We start from the raw sequence: 18,553 nt of genomic DNA, 5'->3' as shown, positions 1-18,553 counted from the left end.
AACAAATTCTGTCTTCTATTCCACCTAGGACTGGAGTACAGAAATCTGGTAGCACTTATCTATTTAGCAAATATTTATTGGGAATCTGCTACAAGCCTTGTCTGTTCTAAGTGCTGGGGATACATACATTAATCCTAGCTCTTATGGAGCTTATATAAGGGAGTGAAAACAAAATAAATGATCACAATTACTATTATATATTTACAACTTATCAGTTACATTAAGCATAACTAGAGGTAATATGTGAGAGCAATAGAGTGTCCCCATCAAATCTGAAATTTTTACCAGCATTCATGTGAAGCTTTATCTGATAGCATTTCATGGATTTACTTTAATAGTTTCCTGAACATACATCCATGACCTCTCTACAGTACTTCAAAGTTTTCTGGCACCAAAGTCAGTACTGCCCACTACCTGGGCTATTTGATTCTGACGACCCTTTCCATTTTCCTCTAAGTGGCCACTTGACTGCTTCTCATCTGATTCCACAAACTCAAGATAAACCCCCTTCCTACCAGGCTACTCTGGATTAGACTAGAAGAGAGATGCTCATGGATCAAGGCTAAAACTCATTTTAAGTGTTTGGAACAAGAGACCAGGGACCCTGCAAAAGACAAAAAAAAGGAGAAAAAGAAGACCAAAAAAAAAAAGGAGATAGTAAACCAAGGAATTAGGAATTAGGAGGGGGAAGTATATATGATGCATCAAAAACTAATGAAAATCAGTAATTTTGAAAACTCTGATATATCTGAATGCTCCCTCTCCGGGCAAGTCAGAAGTCCCTTCGCATCTAATGGGAGAAAAAGCCTCAGATCTGAAGAGCAAGTGAATGCCAGACATGGCCTCTCTCACTCTTACTTTGAGGAACCAGCAGCAAAGACATCAATCCAATCCCTACCTCCTGCCGTCATGCCTCTCTATGGACTTTTCCACCACCTGTCTTTGCACCATCTTTGATGCAGCTATGAGCCAATGAGACATGTTGGGGCAGGGCAGGTAGGTTTTTTGTTTGATTTTTCATTCTTTTTGGCATAATGGTTCAAATATATATCAGCTATGTATTTATTATCATCATCATCATCATCATCATCATCATTATTGAAGAAAGGAAGCAGGTAGTCAGAAGATACTACATTTCTGCATTTCCTAAGACAATCCATGATCGGTTTATAAACTGCTAAAATGCTGCAGGCGATCTGCCGAAATAGAAAAGTCCAAAAATCTGAAAACTACCTATCTACTATGCATATATTTCCTCTTCTCTTTCCTAAATAACTTGAGAAATTATTTGTTGCACAAGAGTAAATCTATAAAACTTCTTTGAGTAGCATTTCCTAAGTGTGTGGAGGACAAAGTTTCTATCCACATGCACACATTGATGTATTGAAATTCATAGGCTTAAAAAGAATCCATGTTTTCTAATAGCACCCTCCACGCTTCATTGTCTACTCTCCTATCCAACTGCAACTTGACTGGATTTTTTACCTTTCAACTCTTGCTTCCTATCAGGTGTTCAATGTTCTTGATGTGGGAAGAGGGCCACCTTGAAAAACAAATTCAGGCATATGTATCCTTCATGCAGTTACTAACTCTGGATTATGATTGTGATTTTTGCCTATGGAGCACACTGGGTAACTACAAACTGACCCATTAACCCATTGAAGATTTACTGAGCACCAAAATTTATTCATTTGATAATATACTGAATGCTTTCCTGCATGTAGGCACTCTTCTATGTAGTGGATACAAAGTGATTCTCCTCCTTCAGCTTATATTTTGAATTAGGAATTATATTAGGCACCATAAAAAAGATGGATCCTGCCCAAAGGGAATGAACAATCCAGTAAGGGGAAAAGGCAAGTAAACAAATAATTCTAATACTCTGTGTGAAGAGGGAAATGTACACATGCCGAGGGATGACACAGAGAGTAGTTAACTCAAATATAAAACAGAGTATTTCATTCAGGTTGAGTTTAGGATCAGGGCAAAGGTGCTTTCAAGGAGAGAACTTTCAGTGAATTACACCAGAGTATCTTATATTAGGACACAGACTAAGGAATTCAGTATTTATAATGAGTTTTATATATTGACTAATCAACTATAGTATTGCGGAATTATCACGTGGAAGGTATTATTCTAGTATGAGACTACCAGTAAACCTAACATAAGGTCCACTGCTTTTATAATCCATAAAATTCCAAAACTCTTAAATGACAAAACAATGGATCAACATTTAGTTCAGAAACAAATAGCAATTCAACATAATAAAATATTTTTAAAAGCAGCCCATGATGGCCCAGAGGGTGATAGGTGAGTGCTAAAAAAAATTTTTAGTTACTAAAGATAGCAGTTAATACAAATGGTGCTAGAAGAAAAAATCAAAGAATTTAAATGCCACAAGATGTCCCAATGCAGAGTAATAATAATCACTTACTGGGGTGCATGGGCGGCTCAGTCAGTTAAAGTGACTGACCCTTGGCTTTGGCTCAGGTCATGATCTCAAGGTCCTGGGTTCCAGCCCTGCATTAGCTCTGGGCTCAGAGGGGAGTCTGCTTCCCTTCTCTCTCCCTCTGCACCCCCACTCATGCATGCTCCCTCTCTCTCTCAAATAGATAAATAAATCCTCTTTTTAAAAAATCATTTATTTAATCAATTTAGGCATTCTGCTATGCAGTGAAATAAACAAAACACTAGAACTCAGTAACTGGATCCTCAGTAGAAAGACACCTAAAAACCTATTCATTTACTCATGCATAGTATGTACTCTCATGTGCACCCACACACAAATGCAACTCTGGCAGAAAATCTTCTAAAACTGTATAAAGGGATATCAAAACAAACCACTTAGCCAACTAGAAACAACAGTAAGTGGAAAACACCTTGGGGTGGCTTTTGAAATTCAAGAGAGACCAAGGCCATTTAATTACTTCTGTAAACCTGAGACTGTTCAATTCTAAATAAAGAATTCATACTCTATAAACTATGCCTAAGCTCAATACACTGTCATCTCCTGTCCATCCTCAATTTTGAAATATAATTCTCAGAGCTTGTTTCTGGGTAAGGAAACACCCACAGCAGTAAAGAGCACCAGTCTACAGCTAGCCCTAGTCCTACCCGCTACATACCCCACTCCTCTACGAGCTCCTCATACTCTTCAAGTTCTTGAGGACAATGAGCTGCTCTAGCTGGTGTGGATGATCAGAGTCTGGGTAGTAGCAGCTCAATCAGGTAAATGGAAGAAATGGAGCTGTAAATACTATCTACTCCTTTCTTCCAAAGAGATTTTTCCACCCCCAAGGAAGGACTCAAGCACCTCCATGCTGCCTTCTCCTCACTAGTCTTCTCTAACTACATCAGGCTTCCAATCTGCATAATCCTAGGGCTGAGAATTCATTCTATTATTCAACGATCTTACACTGAGCAACCTACTGTGTGCCAGGTGCTATCTTAGGTGCTGAGGTTCCAATGATGACCAACACACTATGGGCACTCTGAAGAAGTTCACAATCTAACGTGACACAAACACATATGACAGGTAACACTAAATGAGACCCATATTTCTCCTGACTTTCCTGGACACAGTCTCTCTGAGTGCTGTATTCTTCAGGGTACAAATAAATTCACAATAAAATAATAATAAAAATCAAAATGTCCAAGCGCAGAAAGTTTCACTGGAAAATTCCACCAAACATTTGAAGAATGGATACCAATTTTACACAATTCCATCCAGAAAATAGAAGAGGGCATCCTTTCCTACTCATTTTATGGGGCTAGTTTCGTCCTACACCAAAACTAGACCACAAAAACAGCATGAAAAAAGAAATTTTTTAGACCAATATTTCTCATGAACTTAGATACAAAATTTCTCAACAAAATACTCATAAATCAAATCCAACAATGTATTAAAAGAATAATATATTATAAGCATGTTGGATTTCTTCAAGGTATGCGAGATTGGAAAGACATACCATGTTCATTGATTAGAAGACTCAACATTGGGGGCGCCTGGGTGGCTCAGTGGGTTAAAGCCTCTGCCTTCGGCTCAGGTCATGATCTCAGGGTCCTGGAATCGAGCCCCGCATCGGGCTCTCTGCTCGGCAGGAAGCCTGCTTCCTCCTCCCTCTCTCTCTGCCTGCCTCTCTGCCTACTATGATCTCTATCTGTCAAATAAAATAAATAAAATCTTTAAAAAAAAAAAAAAAGAAAGAAGAGTCAACATTGTAAAGATGTCAATTCTCCTCAAATTGATCTATAGGTTTTATGTAATTCTTATTTCAAAATCTCAGCAAGCTTCTTTCTAAACATTGAAAACATTATTCTAAAATTTATATTGAATGGTGAAGGCTCTAGAAGAGCCAGAATAATTCTGAAAAAGAATAAAGTGGGAGAAGGGCATTTGAGTGGCTCAGTTAGTTAAACTGTCTGCCTTCAGCTCAGGTCATGATCCTGGAGTCCCGGGATCAAGTCCCAAGTCAGGCTCCCAGTTCCACAGGGAGCCTGCTTCTCCCTCTGCCTCTGCCTCTGCCTCTGCCTCTCTCTCTCTCTCTCTGTCTCTCAAGTATAAATAAATAAAAATCTTAAAATAAAAAAGAAGAAAGTGGGAAAAATTATCCTTCTGAATGTTAAGGCTTACTGTTATACTATAGTAATCAAGACTGTGTGCTACTGGTGAAGGAATACATGAATGAATAAATGAATGAATGAATGAAACAGAATAGAGAACCCAGAAATGAACCCATACAAATATGCCCAATTAATTTTTGACAAAGATGTAATATAATGGAGCAGAGATAACACTTTCCACAAATAATGCTAGAGCAATTGAATATCTCATGGGCAAAAACATAAAAATAATCTAAACCCCCATGTTGTATATAAAAATTAACTCAAAATGGATCATGAACTTAAATATAAAGCATAAAACTGTAAAAGTTTTAGAACAAAAAAGACAAGATAAATGTATTTTTTCAAGACCTAGAACTTGGCAAAGAGTTCTTAAATTTGGTAACAAAAGCATAATCTATAATAGGAAAAACAGACTAAAAAAAAAACTCTTCAAAATTTAAAACTTTTGCTGTCCAAAAGATCCTGTTAAAAAACATCAAATAATGACATTGTATACCTTCAATACCTCACAATTTGTCAATTCGACCTCAGTAAAGCTGAGAGGGAAAAAAGAACCTGTTAATGGAATGAAATGACAAATTACAGATTAGAGAAAACTTTTGCAAACCACATATTTAACAATGGATTTATATCTAGAATATATAAAGAACTGTCAAAACTCAACAGTAAAAAATCAAAATGTACTTAGAAAATGAGTAAAAGACATGAACAGACTTTTGGTGGAAGAGGATATATATATTGTTTTGATGACGTCCACACAGGCATGGGAGAAGGAAGTGGTAGTCATGCCCCAGATGCTTGGCACCCAGGTCTATGCAGCAAAGGAGACTTCCTTGTAGTATCTAATTCCGTGGTGGCAAAACATTGTGTTCAGGATGCCAGTAAAGCAGGGGTTCCAAAAACAGGGGAAAAGGAGAAAAGCATTTGATTTTGATATATTCTTTTAAAGCATTAAAATAGTTAACAGGAGACAACAAATTCACTGTATATTTACACGCTTTAAAATAAGAAGGAATATTAGGAAATGGTTAGGGGAGGTCACAATACTCTTTTTTAGTCTTTTGTACTGTTAACAAGCTTAACACTCACTATCTACTGAAATTGAAAAGGGAGAGATTCTAAGCCTAGCATGATCCCTATTGTATTTCCTGGCCTAACTGCATTAAACTCTTATCCAATAAAGGATTAGAATGTGCAAAAAAATAATAATAATGATAATCTAAAAATAATAATAATCGAATGTGATGGAAGTCTAGAAAATAAAAATTAAACTGAAATGTTCTCCCAAACCAATAAAGTTACCCCCTACCCAGAAGAGCCAGACCACCACCATAAATCCTGAACTTTTTAGGTTACGAGAAAGAGTTATCTTGACAAAGGAGAGGCAGGAGAGATGTGCAAGTAGGGGGCAAAGTGGAGAAACTGAAAATCCAACAATAATAGAGACTCCAATGCCCCACTTTCAATAACAGATTGAACAAATACACAGAAGGTCAAGAAGGAAATAGAAGATTTGAACAACACTAAAGCCAACTATACTGAACAGACATATATAGAACATCCCACCAAACAACAGCAGAATACACATTTTTCTCATGTTGTTATATAAATGGGCAAAAGATGGTCCCTGTATATTGGCCCTTATGTTGTTTACTTTTTCACAGCAAATTAGTACCATTAGCTCAAAGCCAAACTCCAATTCTTATATATCCAAAATAATATTTTTAACCATTTCGAACTTGCCTGCTTTGCATTCCCTCCAAACCTGTACCAAATATCCACTAGCCATAGGTAAGACAAACCCTGTGGTCATAAAAGTCCCCAAACCCCTGTTGCCCTTTGGTGCTGACTCCAATCCTCCCATTCTGCCACTAAATGACACCATTTAGACACATAAGCTCTTCTCTGTTCACCTCTTCCCAGAGACCTGCCTTTCCCTCTTCTTCTGTCAGTCTCCTGCTGGGAGGGACTTCCCCTTTCCTGGAACCCCCAGCAAAACATGGCCCAATAATACTATTGTGCAATACTGCCATCTCAAGTTATTGTCTTTCCTTGATCAGCCCTGAAATCCTTAACCTCACCACAGGAGTGCGCAGGGAACATTCTCCAGGACAGGCCATATGTTAAGCCATATAACAAGCCTCAATAGATTTAAAAGGACCCAAATCATGCAAACTATGTTCTCCAAAAATAATGAAATGAAATTAGAAATAAATCACAGAAGGAAACTTGGGAAATCCAAAAATATATGGAAATTAAACAATACCTTCCTAAATGTGTTTGAAATTTAAGTGAATGAAAACAAAAACTCCAGATACCAAAGACCAATAGATGCAGCTAAAGCAATGCTCAGAGGGAAATAGCTGTAAATGCTCCAGTAAAAAAGGAGAAAGATCTCAAATCAATAACTTAACCTTCTGTCTTAAAAAAAAAAGAAGAGCAAACTAAGCCCAAAGCAATCAGAAGAAATGGGAAATTATACAGATTAAGCTGAGCAGAAATAGATAAAATTGTACCTAGGAGAACAATAGAGAAACTAAAACTTGATTGTTTAAAAAGATCACCAAAATTGAGATGCCTGGGTGGCTCAGTCAGTTAAGCATCTGATTTCAGCTCAGGTCATGAACTCAGTCAGGGTTCTAGGTTCTAGTTTTGCCCCAGTTTCTATCCTTAGCAGGGGGTCTGCTTCTCCCTCTTCTTTGCTCCATCCCCCTGCTTATACTCTCATGCAGTCTCTGTCTCTCAAATAAATAAAATCTTTTTTTAAAAATCACCAAAACTGACAAAAATTTAGGTAGACTGATAAAAATAAAATCTAAATTACTAAAACCAGGAATGAAAGAGGGATATTACTACCAAACTTACAAAAGTAAAAAGGATTATAAGGGAATACTATGAAAAGTTTTATGCCAATGAATTAGACAACCTAAATAAAATGGGCAAATTCTAGAAAGACACCAAATTCCAAAGCTGATCAAGAGCAAATAGAAAATCTAAATAGACCTATAACAAGTAAAGTAACTGAATTACTAATCAAAAAATATCCCACAAAGAAAAGCTCTAGCCCAGAGAGTTTTGCAGGTGAATTCTAGCAAAAATTTAAAAAATTAACATCATTCATTCACAAACTCATCCAAAAAAGCAAAAGAGAAGAAAATGCTTCTCAATTCATTCTATGAGGCCAGTATTAATTGATTACCACAACCAGGTCACAAGAAATCACAATCACAAGAAACAATCACAAAAAATCATAAGAAAAGACTATAGACAAATATACTTTATGAATACAGATGCAAAAATGCTCAACAATCCAGCAGCATATTAAAAGAATTATACACCATGACCAAGTGGGACTCATCCCACTTTCATTTTGGTTTAACAAAATGAAAATCAATCTACGTAAAACACTCTATTAATAGAACATAGCACAAAACCCACATGATCATATCAATAGATACAGAAAAGCACTTGAGAAAGCCTACTGGAAAAAGATGGTTGGGGGTGGGGGGAAGTGAAGAAAGGAGGGAAAGTAAGAAGAGAGGAGGGAGGAGGGAGAATGGAGGAAAAGAAGCAGGGAGGGAAGGAAGCAGGAAAGGAGGGAACAGATCGGAGGGGGAGGGAGAGGGAGAGGAAGGGAGAGACAGAAAGGGAGAGAGAGCACCAGAATCCAGACTGGAAAGGAAGAAGAAATCAACTACCTCTATTTATAGATGACATGATTCTGTACATAGAAAATCCTAAGGAATCCACTAATAAACTATTAGAACTAATAAATGAGTTCAGCAAAACTATGGGATCCAAAATCAACATAAAAAAATAAACTGGGGTGCCTGGGTGGCTCAGTGGGTTAAAGCTGCTGCCTTCGGCTCAGGTCATGGTCTCAGGGTCCTGGGATCGAGTCCCACATCAGGCTCTCTGCTCAGCAGGGAGCCTGCTTCCTCCTCTCTCTCTCTCTCTCTGCCTGCCTCTCCATCTACTTGTGATCTCTCTCTGTCAAATAAATAAATAAAGTCTTTTTTAAAAATAAATAAATAAATAAATAGACTGTATTTCTATACTCAAGCATTGAACAATTCAAAAATAAAATTAAGGGTCCCTGGGTGGCTCAGTGGGTTAAGCCACTGCCTTCGGCTCAGGTCATGATCTCAGGGTCCTGGGATCGAGTCCCGCATCGGGCTCTCTGCTCGGCAGGGGTCCTGCTTCCTCCTCTCTCTCTGCCTGCCTCTCTGCCTACTTGTGATCTCTCTCTGTCAAGTAAATAAATAAAATCTTTTAAAAAAAAATAAATAAAAAATAAAATTAAGAAAATGCCTCCATTTAAAATTTAAAAAAATAAAATACTTAGGAATAAATTTAACAAATACAGTGTAAGTTTTATACACTGGAAATTATAAAACATCACTGACAGAAGCTAAAGAACTAACCAAATTTTAAAAATCCTATGTTCATGAATTGTAAGACTTAATATTGTTAATATGGCAATACTACCACCAAATTGGTTTATAGATTCAATACAATCCCTATCAATATTCCACCTGTCCTTTTTGTAGAAATGGACAAGCTGACTTTAAAACTCTTATGGAAATACAAGGCACTAAAAATAGCTAGGATAATCATGGGAAATAAAAACAAAGTTGGAAGACTTTCATTTTCCATTTTCAAAACTTCATACAAAGCTATAGTAATCAAAAACAGTAAGTGGTACTAGCACAAGGATAGATAGACACACCAATCAAAGGAATAGAATTGAGAATCCAGGGGCGCCTGGGTGGCTCAGTGGGTTAAGCCGCTGCCTTCGGCTCAGGTCATGATCTCAGGGTCCTGGAATCGAGTCCCGCATCGGGCTCTCTGCTCAGCGGGGAGCCTGCTTCCTCCTCTCTCTCTCTGCCTGCCTCTCTGCCTACTTGTGATCTCTCTCTGTCAAATAAATAAATAAAATCTTAAAAAAAAAAAAAAAGAATTGAGAATCCAAAAATAAACCATTATATTTATGTAACTGATTTATGACAAGGGAGGCCAAGATAATAATTCAATGGGGAAAGAATAGTCTTTTCAACAGATGATGCTGGGAAAACGGGATATTGAGATACAAAAGTAGGAGGTTGGACCTCTACCTCAAGCCACGTACAAAAATTCACTCAAAATAGATGAAAACCTCAATGTAAGAACTAAAACTATTAAAGTCTTAGAAAAAAAAAAAAACAGCAGTAAATCTCCACATCCTAAGATTAGGTCATGATTTTTTTAGACATAATACCAAAAGCACACATACAAAAGAAAATATAGATCCATTTAGAACTTCTGTGCTTTGAAGCATACTGTCAAAAAATAAATAGAAAGAAAATCCACAGAATGGGAGGAAATCTTTGCAAATCATATAGCTTATAAGGAACTGGTATCCAGAATATACAAAGAACTCTTAAAATTCAACAATAAGAAGATTAGTGAGCCTATTTTAAAATGGGCAAGGGATCTAGACATTTCTTCAAAGAAGATATACAAATGGCCAATAATCATGTGAAAAGATGTTCAACCTTATTAGTCATAAATCAAAATCACACTGAGATACCACTTCCCACCAACTAGAATGGCTAAAATCAACTAGTCAGATAATGACAACTGTCGGTAAAGATGTGGAAAAACCAGAACCTTCATACATTGCTGGTGGGGTTGTAAAATGGGATAATTTGGAAAACGGTTTGGCAGTTCCTCGAAATCTTCGACATAGGGTAACCATATGACCCAGCAACTGTACTCCCAAATATATACTCAAAGAGAATTGAGAACATATATCCACAAAAATATTTTTATATGAACTTCCACAGCAGCATTATTCATAATACCCAAAAAAGGAGAAACAACCCAGAAGTCCAATTGATGAGTAGTAGATGGACAAAAAGTTGTATAACCATTGAAAGAGTATTATTTAGTCATAATAAGGAATGAAGTACCAAAACATAGTGCAACATAGATCAGCTTTGAAAACGTTATGCTAAGGGAGAGAAGCCAGACACAAAGGCCACAAACTGTATGACTCCATTTATATGAAACATCTACAACAGGCAAATCTACACAAAGAAATTAGTGATTGCTACGGGAAGAAGGAAGCAGGAAATGGGGAGTGACTACTAATGAAAATGAGTTTCTTTTTGGGGTGATGAAAATGTTCTGGGATTAGACAGCAGTAGTAGTTGCATTGTTTTGTAAATATATTAAAAACCCCTGAGTGTTTTGATTCATGCTGAATTGTATAGCATGTGAATTGTATTTTAAGTCCATTAGGGAAAAAAGTCAGAGGTCCCAAGACTTAAGGTGACACACAAATGTGTTATAATTGAGACTTGAAGCCAAATTTGTTTGATTATAAATCCTGTTGTCTTAATTACCAAGTATATTCCTGGACCTCCTTCTTTTCTCACATTACAGGCTTTCTAGAAATACTCACTCCTGTAGAGTTCACCACTATCAAAAACCAAGTCTCTCTTTATCCCTAACTTTCTTCTTGGGTCAGTCTGTCTCTGTATTTCTCCATGTTTCTAAAAGGATAAAACATCCTTTGAGTTATTCGCTGAAAGTCGTCCACAAAACTATGGCCACTTTGGTGGATATTCATATGATGAAGGAAAATTTTAAACCAGTAAAGTCTAGCTATTCCCTAAATTGCCCTCTAACTACTGTATCCAGGATGACTTCCAAAATTTTCCTTCTTTGGAGACCCAGCAAAATGTGCGTAGTGTAAAAATTAAACATATGTAACTTTATAACAAAATGTTAATTTTTTTAATTTTTTGAGATTTATATTATTTTGGGAGAGAGAGAGCATGAGCAGGCGGGGCAGACAGAAAGGGAAAAGAATCTTAAGCAGACTCTGCCTTGAGCACGAAGCCTGCCATGGGGCTCAATATCTCACACACCTGAGCTGAAACCAAGAGTCAGAAGCTTAGCCGATCATGACAAGCAGGCACCACAAAATATTTTTTGTTTGTTTGTTTGTTTGTTTGTTTTTATTTGACAGACAGATCACAAGTATACAGAGAGGCAGGGAGAGAGAGAGAGGGAGGAAGCAGGCTCCCTGCTGAGCAGAGAGCCTGATGTGGGGCTGGATCCCAGGACCCTGAGATCATGACCTGAGCCGAAGGCAGAGGCTTTAACCCATTGAGCGACCCAGGTGCCCCTAAGTTTTAAAAAGTTATTAGACAACATGCCCAGCACAAAAATTTTGTTTCTAACCATTTGGCAATTTAGAATAACTGAAATCCTTCCCAGAGAAAAAGCGAAATCAACAACAAACAATCCAAAACACTGATATTCCATTTTTCTGATATTCTAGAATATAGTAAATACATGTTTTATTTCCATGCACACACTATCTCAACTATTTACATAAGGTGTCAGGATTACTGCACTTACAGAATAAACTAGACAACAATTCATCTCCAACACCCATGTGTGACACATATTCTTAGCAGTTATGTGGTTAGACACGAAAATTTATGTTCCTTCAGTACAAGACTAAGGTAACAGGTAGAAAGAAATAGACCCAGGCCTTACCCTTTACATTACTTTCCTTCCCCCTTTCACATCTCAGCATCTCTAAGTGTTGGCAAAAGTGGGTCCCCGTTCTGATTAACAAAGACACATCATAAAATAAATAGTAGTAGATACATATCTGGACTGCATGGAATTATGTTAAGGGCACAATTTAGGCCTCTTTTTTCTTTTTTTTTTTTTTTTTTTTTTTTTTGTATTTTAAGTTTATATTCAAATGTGTGCAGAGGTCTCAATGGTCCTGTTATGGGTAGATAGCAAAAGGCTGCGGACACAGTGACAACAGCCCCTTCTTCCCCAAAGGACAATAGACAATAGACTGAGGGAATCCACCTGTCCCCAGTCACCCACCATAAGCCAGGAAGACGCCTGAGGCACACGCAGGAGCACCTGGAACTGGGACCACACCATCAATTCAATCTGGCCCCAGGCCAGGGTTTGTGCTAGACACAGCAGTGGGGAAAAGATGATGAGAACAGAGTCTCTGATACCCCCGTGTTTGCAGCTGGCGGCTCATAGAGATGTACGTAACAGCGCCTAGAACACAAGGCAGTGCGGAATAGAGGCAAACAGAAAAGCTGTGCTGCGCAGGGTTGAAAGAAATGTATTCCCACTGGAGATCTGGGAGAGTCTGGTGAGAGAACAGGGCTGGTCAGGCTTTTGGATGGGATAGGGAGGGACGACTTCTGCAGATTCAAATGAGAAAAGAAAAGAAAAAGGCATCATAAGCAGAGGCCATGGCTTGGAAGTGATCTTAACTGTCCTTAATTATAGAATGAAGATAATAATAGTACACCTATCTTGGAGGGTAGGTTGAGGATTACATATAAAGAAAGTGCTTGGCCTTAGCAGGCATTTTAAAAGCTGTAGCTATTATCGTGGGCCGTGGGCCGGGAGGTTGGTAACACCAGGAGTGCCCCCTGGAGGGCTTTAACCTCCAGCAAAAAGTAACTTGTGTGTCCTCTTGCTTCTGTGACTGATCTTGTTTCAAGCCCCCAAGGAGGACAAATATCTGAAGTCAAGAGGAAAAAAGGAACATTTGTATTTCTCTTCCACGAGCATGTTGACTTTTGCAGAACACGGGTGTGTTGTGGTCTTGGCAATTAACCTCAAGTGTAGGAATTGGGATGGCAGGTCCTTGGTCTCAACTAGAAATGACAAATACAACTTCCACTCCAGGACCAAGTTTCCTGGGGTCACCCCCAATAAAGCCTCCCATCACACCCAGCGATTAGGGATCCAGGAGAACAGTGGTTGCTGCTATACATTCTTAGATAAAGCAATGCCCTTATTCTAACTCAGTGTCTTCATCTGTAAAATGTAGACGGTGATACCTGTCACTGGGGCTCATTCTGAAGAGGAAATGACACCAGATACATAGCGTGCTTAGCCCAGGGCCTGGCACACCGTGGGCATTTCATAAATGTTAACCTTTTTTTTTTTATAGTTAGGACGGTAAAGACTGGCTTGCTTGTCTGGCTTCTTACTTACTGAAGAGGAGACATCTTAAAGGAGACACCAGGAAAGGAAAACAAGGAGAGGGGAGGGCAAGGAGCCCCATCAAGGACTCATATGTGGTTTTCCCTCCTACTGAGAGAGCCCCTGTACTCAGTAAATGAGAATGACCCTAGCTGAACTTCCAACCTGGAAAGCAGAGTTGGTTTTTAAAAGCAGTTCTTTTTCAAGATCAATTGTTCAACAGAACTTAAAAGCTTGCCCTCAGAAGAGGCTCAACCCTGAAACCTACGGGTAAATCACGCAAAGCAGGAATGTGTCATCCCTCTACAGGGAGTGGGGCGCCCCACACATGCTGTCTGAACACTGGGACTCTGCCGCCGCCCCTCTTCCAAATTAACCAGAAACCTGAGAACCTGAACTGAACTCCAGCAGACATTATTTAAATGAACCGGCTGTTACAGGAACCTTAAACCACATGTCTTTTGGTTGTGGGGCTGCCCTGGGCCAGCAGACATTAATACAGAGGGTTCCCAACTCACAAACGGATTGTGTTCCAAATGTGCGTTTGGAAGTCTGTGGTTTGAAAGGCAGAATGCAATGTTATAAATGGTGATGAGGGCCACACGCCAGCTCACAAAACTCCCTGTAATCATAATGTAGGTACTCTCTGTACATTTTAGCCAAAAAAACAGTAGAGGGCAATTATACTACAATACTAATAACTAAAGAATGAGATAAACGGGGCACCTGGGTGGCTCAATCAGTTAGGCGTCCAGCTCGTGATTTCAGCTCAGGTCATGATCTCATGGGTGGTGAGATGAGCCCACCTCGGGTTCCCCACCCAGTGGGGAGTTTGGTTGGGATTTTCCTTTTCTCTCCCTCTGCCCCTCCCCCCACTTGTGTGCACATGCACGTGTATACTCTCTCAAATAAATAGATAAATAGATCTCTTTTTTTTAAGAATGAAATAATAAAATTGAGTATCCTTCATTTGTCTTGAGGAGTAGTGTTTAAGCACAGGCACATTTAGTAAACGGAGGATGAAAATGTCTATTCAGTGAGGCTGAGAGGCCAGGGAACACAGACTATAGTTAGGAACTCCCACAGGTGGGAATCAGACCAGCTTGCAGGATCTCCCCAATTCTAAGAGACCAGTGTCTGCACCTGAAGGCTAACCTAGCACCCAGGGGTGTTAGCGGGTGGAGGATGACTGAAAAAGTTAGCCAGAGTATTTCTATGCAGCCACTTCATCAGCGATGGTAGGACCTAACTTCCATGCCCCTCTCCTTTTCAAACATGATTACCCTCATTTACAACCCAGTCTGCCCCTGACCCCGAAGGGGCCCCCAAAGGTTCACCGAAGCGCAGAAGGTTTGGTGCCACTTTCACACTGATTTCTGAGACCAGACAAGCTCTCTTGGATACTCACATCGCGTGGATGGTTTTAATCTGACACCTCTAGACTGACCCTACTATTGCCACCCCCTTTACCACACCTGGTCAAAGACGTTCAAAATCACACATTCTAGCTATGAGGCTAAGGATCAGATATATGTATTTTATCTGTAAATATGAAAAACACTTGAGAAAAGAGGAAAGGAGTAAATTGAAAAAGAAAGTTACTTGGAAAAGACTATTTGTAAGACAACAGAGAGGACTTCCATAAGATCTAACCATCAGGTGGCACCCTCAGTCCAGAGCAATTGGGACAGCAGAAAGGAAAAGTTAATGATTGCTGGTCAGAAGTGGATAGGAAGGCTGAAGGCAGTCACTTTGTAATAAGTAATTTAACATACACAAGGCATTCCTGTAAAGTGAATTCTAGAGTAATTCACATATACATAAACGCAATAATTAATTCCCTTAAAATTACAAAATGTCTCATGATTTTCTTAAAATTGGATTCTATCCCTTGCCCACATTCTACTGATTTACACTTTTAAAGATTTTATTTATTTATTTGACAGAGATCACAAGTAGATAGAGAGGCAGGTGGGGGGGGGGGAGCAGGCTCCCTGCTGAGCAGAGAGCCCGATGTGGGGCTATATCCCAGGACTCTGGAATCATGACCTGAGCTGAAGGCAGACGTTTTAACCCACTGAGCCACTCAGGGGCCCCTGATTTATACATTTTAAAAATTAATGTTTTTACAGTTCTATTTTTTTCAAGCACTAATTCTTTGACAGCTAGATGTAGGCAAATACATTCTCTTGGTCCGTGGCTTGCTTTATTTTTTTTCTTAATAGATTTCATGTTTTTTTTTCTTTTTTTTTTCTGTCAGAGAAAGAGAGTGAGAGTGAGCACAAGCATGGGGAGCAGCAGGCAGAGGGAGAAATAGGCTCCACTGAGCAAGGACCCTGATGTGGGGCTTGATCCCAGGACCCCAGGATCATGACCTGAGCCAAAGGCAGAGGCTTTAACTGACTGAGCCACCCAGGCATCCTGGTTTGAATCTTTTTAATGTCAACTCTTTATCGTATAGAAGTTTAATATCTTAACATAGATAGTTTTACTAATCTTTCCCATTATGATTTGTTCTTTTTGAGTTTTGTTTAATATATTCTTCACATCTTGAGATAATAAAACTATTCTTTTAAATTGTCTTCTACAAGTTTTGCCTGTTAAACCACCTGTTTTGTCTTGGCATGGCAAGCTAATTGCTAAATAGTCTATGTATCCCTGCTGGTTTATCACTCCTGCCCTAAAACTAGTTTCCCATAGATCCATGTGTCTATTTGGAGGGCTTTCTGGTCGCTCCATGGTTCTATCTCACTATTCCTGCACCAAATAGCATACTTAATTTTCTAGCTATTCTTGAATCCACCTTGTTTTTCAAACACCTTTATGGCATTAGCTCATTTCTTTCATTACATCACTACAATCACTTCAGGGCTCTTCATCAAGACAGAACGGGGAATGCATGAGCTATGGCTAATATGCTGAAGATATTAGTGCTAAGTGAGAGGAAGGCTGTTGATCTATTCCAGGATTTACGACTGTCAGTTGCCAAGTATTTGATTTAGGAAACAAATTTGTGAAGAAATGAACTCTGGTTGGCTGAACCCCTCCAGAAAGCGGTGGTTACCCTCTGGGAAACAAGGTATTAGTTCCATATCTGGAAATGAGTCATGAAAGAGAACCAGATATGATACAGTAGACCAGAGCAAGTCCATCACTACCAGTGGGGAAGAAATTGACTTTTTGAGTTTTATTCCCTGATGACTGTTGAGCTGAAATCAGAAGGAAGATGACTCCCTGTGGGCTCACATGTGTCTCCAGTGAAACCTATAGATGTTTCGGGTGTCAGTCAACCAGAGAAGAGAATCTCATACCCCGGAGTCAGAACTTATATAATGATAATGAACCATTATCCCTATAGGATAGGGAAATTCTATTTCCAACCAACCAGCAGAGGGGGGGTGCGGAGGTAGTTGATTTAGATGAACCCAGATGAATGTGAGGACATCAGGGACTGGGGAGAAAAAAAAAGGTCTTTGCCACAGGAAAATAGGCCAAGAGCTAGGAAGGGAGGCAAAACATCCAAATGAATTCCTTATCTTTGTTCCCAGAAATACGCTGCTCTTTCAATATTCCTGCTCTCAGCACCCCTGCCCAAATTTCAGGCTGCTGGAGCCACAAGCCTGGAAGCCATCAGTAAGTCTTACAGATTTTATCACCTAGATCTCTTGACTCTATCAACATCTCTCCATCTCCACTCCACCCCAACCCTGCACATACTTACATATGCTATGCTGTCTTTAACTGAACTATAGCAACAGCTTTCTGGCTTGAGCCATAGTTGAGCCCTCTTGCCCACCCCTGAAGCCAAAATACAAATTCCCACTGCACCACTTACTAGCTTTGAAACTTGGGCAGATTTCTGCACCTCTCTGTGATTCAATGTTCTCCTGTAAAATGGAGATAACACCACCTACCTGGAGGCCTTGTGACAACTGAAGGAGTTGACACGGGTCAAGCACTTGGAGGAGGAAGCACTTACCACTTACTAACTTACCAGGTAGTTGTCCTGGATGTTTGTCTCCACGCCATGCTAGACTAGAAGTTCTACAAGGGCAGAGATGTATCCACCTGTTGGTAAGCCTCCACTGGTAGCTCCTTGTAGCTCTTGGAAACTGTGAGCCACCACAAACTGGAAAGGAGCCAGCCATATTTTGTAAGTCAGTCTATCTACTAACATATTCCCTTTTTGTCTCTTGCTCTACCAATGCGCTCCTAAAGGCTTCCCCCAATGTTCCAGCTTGTTCCCAGCCATAAATCCATATTAGGTCTACAGCTGAGGGGAAGGAGAATGCCCCCTGAAGGTGGAGGAGACGGAGGCAAATTGTGGATAATTTCCCACCAGGAAGTGCAGGGGCAGAGCAGCACAAAGGCCCAGAGGGTCTTCCTTCTCTCCCCACAGCTGAGTTTCTCTCCTTTGTCATCTTTGGAGGAGGCAAGGGTGACTCCAACAGGGACCTGTCCAGATAATTAAAACTGCAGCTAACAGGGAAGAAGGGCCGTTGGGCCCAGGAACAGAAACGCAAGCGGAGATGCAACAGAAGTTCAGCCTCCCAGGTTTTGGAGAGTCACCTGAACTCCCGTCTTGAGATAAAGGCTTCTGAAGGAAAGAGCCCGGAGAAAACGTCCCTTCGCTCCCTCTCTCTCCTCTGCACTTCTCACTCTCCGTCCTCCCCACATCTCTTCCCACCTTACTTCTGAGCAGGGTGTCCAGCCCTGCCACCTGGTGACAAAACCGCCGGCAGGAGCCAGGCGCCGCACGCGATGAGAGCCACGGTGGCCGACGACTGCCGGGCCACAGAGGGAACGATCCCTGAAGGATCCCCCGGGCCGTGGCAGGAAGGAGGATCCCGAGCCCGCGCCTCTGCGGGCGGCGGGGGCGCGGACACCGGCCGGAGGGGCG

General features: G+C 40.0%; 1 long non-coding RNA gene across 2 annotated transcripts; it reads right to left on the bottom strand.

Moving 5' to 3' along the window:
• Positions 1 to 5,340: 5,340 nt before the first annotated feature.
• On the bottom strand, positions 5,341 to 18,540 carry LOC309862638. 2 transcript variants are annotated; one of them, XR_014310619.1, is made up of 4 exons: positions 18,346 to 18,537; positions 17,648 to 17,782; positions 12,190 to 12,248; positions 5,341 to 5,468 (listed from the first exon to the last, which is right to left on the bottom strand). It is a non-coding gene; the product is annotated as an uncharacterized lncRNA (long non-coding RNA). The 2 variants fall into 2 exon arrangements; XR_014310618.1 differs by lacking the exon at positions 12,190 to 12,248 and having other exon boundaries at positions 18,341 to 18,540.
• Positions 18,541 to 18,553: the final 13 nt, after the last annotated feature.

This window comes from Mustela nivalis (genome assembly GCF_964662115.1).
Source record: "Mustela nivalis genome assembly, chromosome: 4".
Taxonomy (NCBI): domain Eukaryota; kingdom Metazoa; phylum Chordata; class Mammalia; order Carnivora; family Mustelidae; genus Mustela; species Mustela nivalis.
This window is presented reverse-complemented; position numbering and strand designations above follow the sequence as displayed.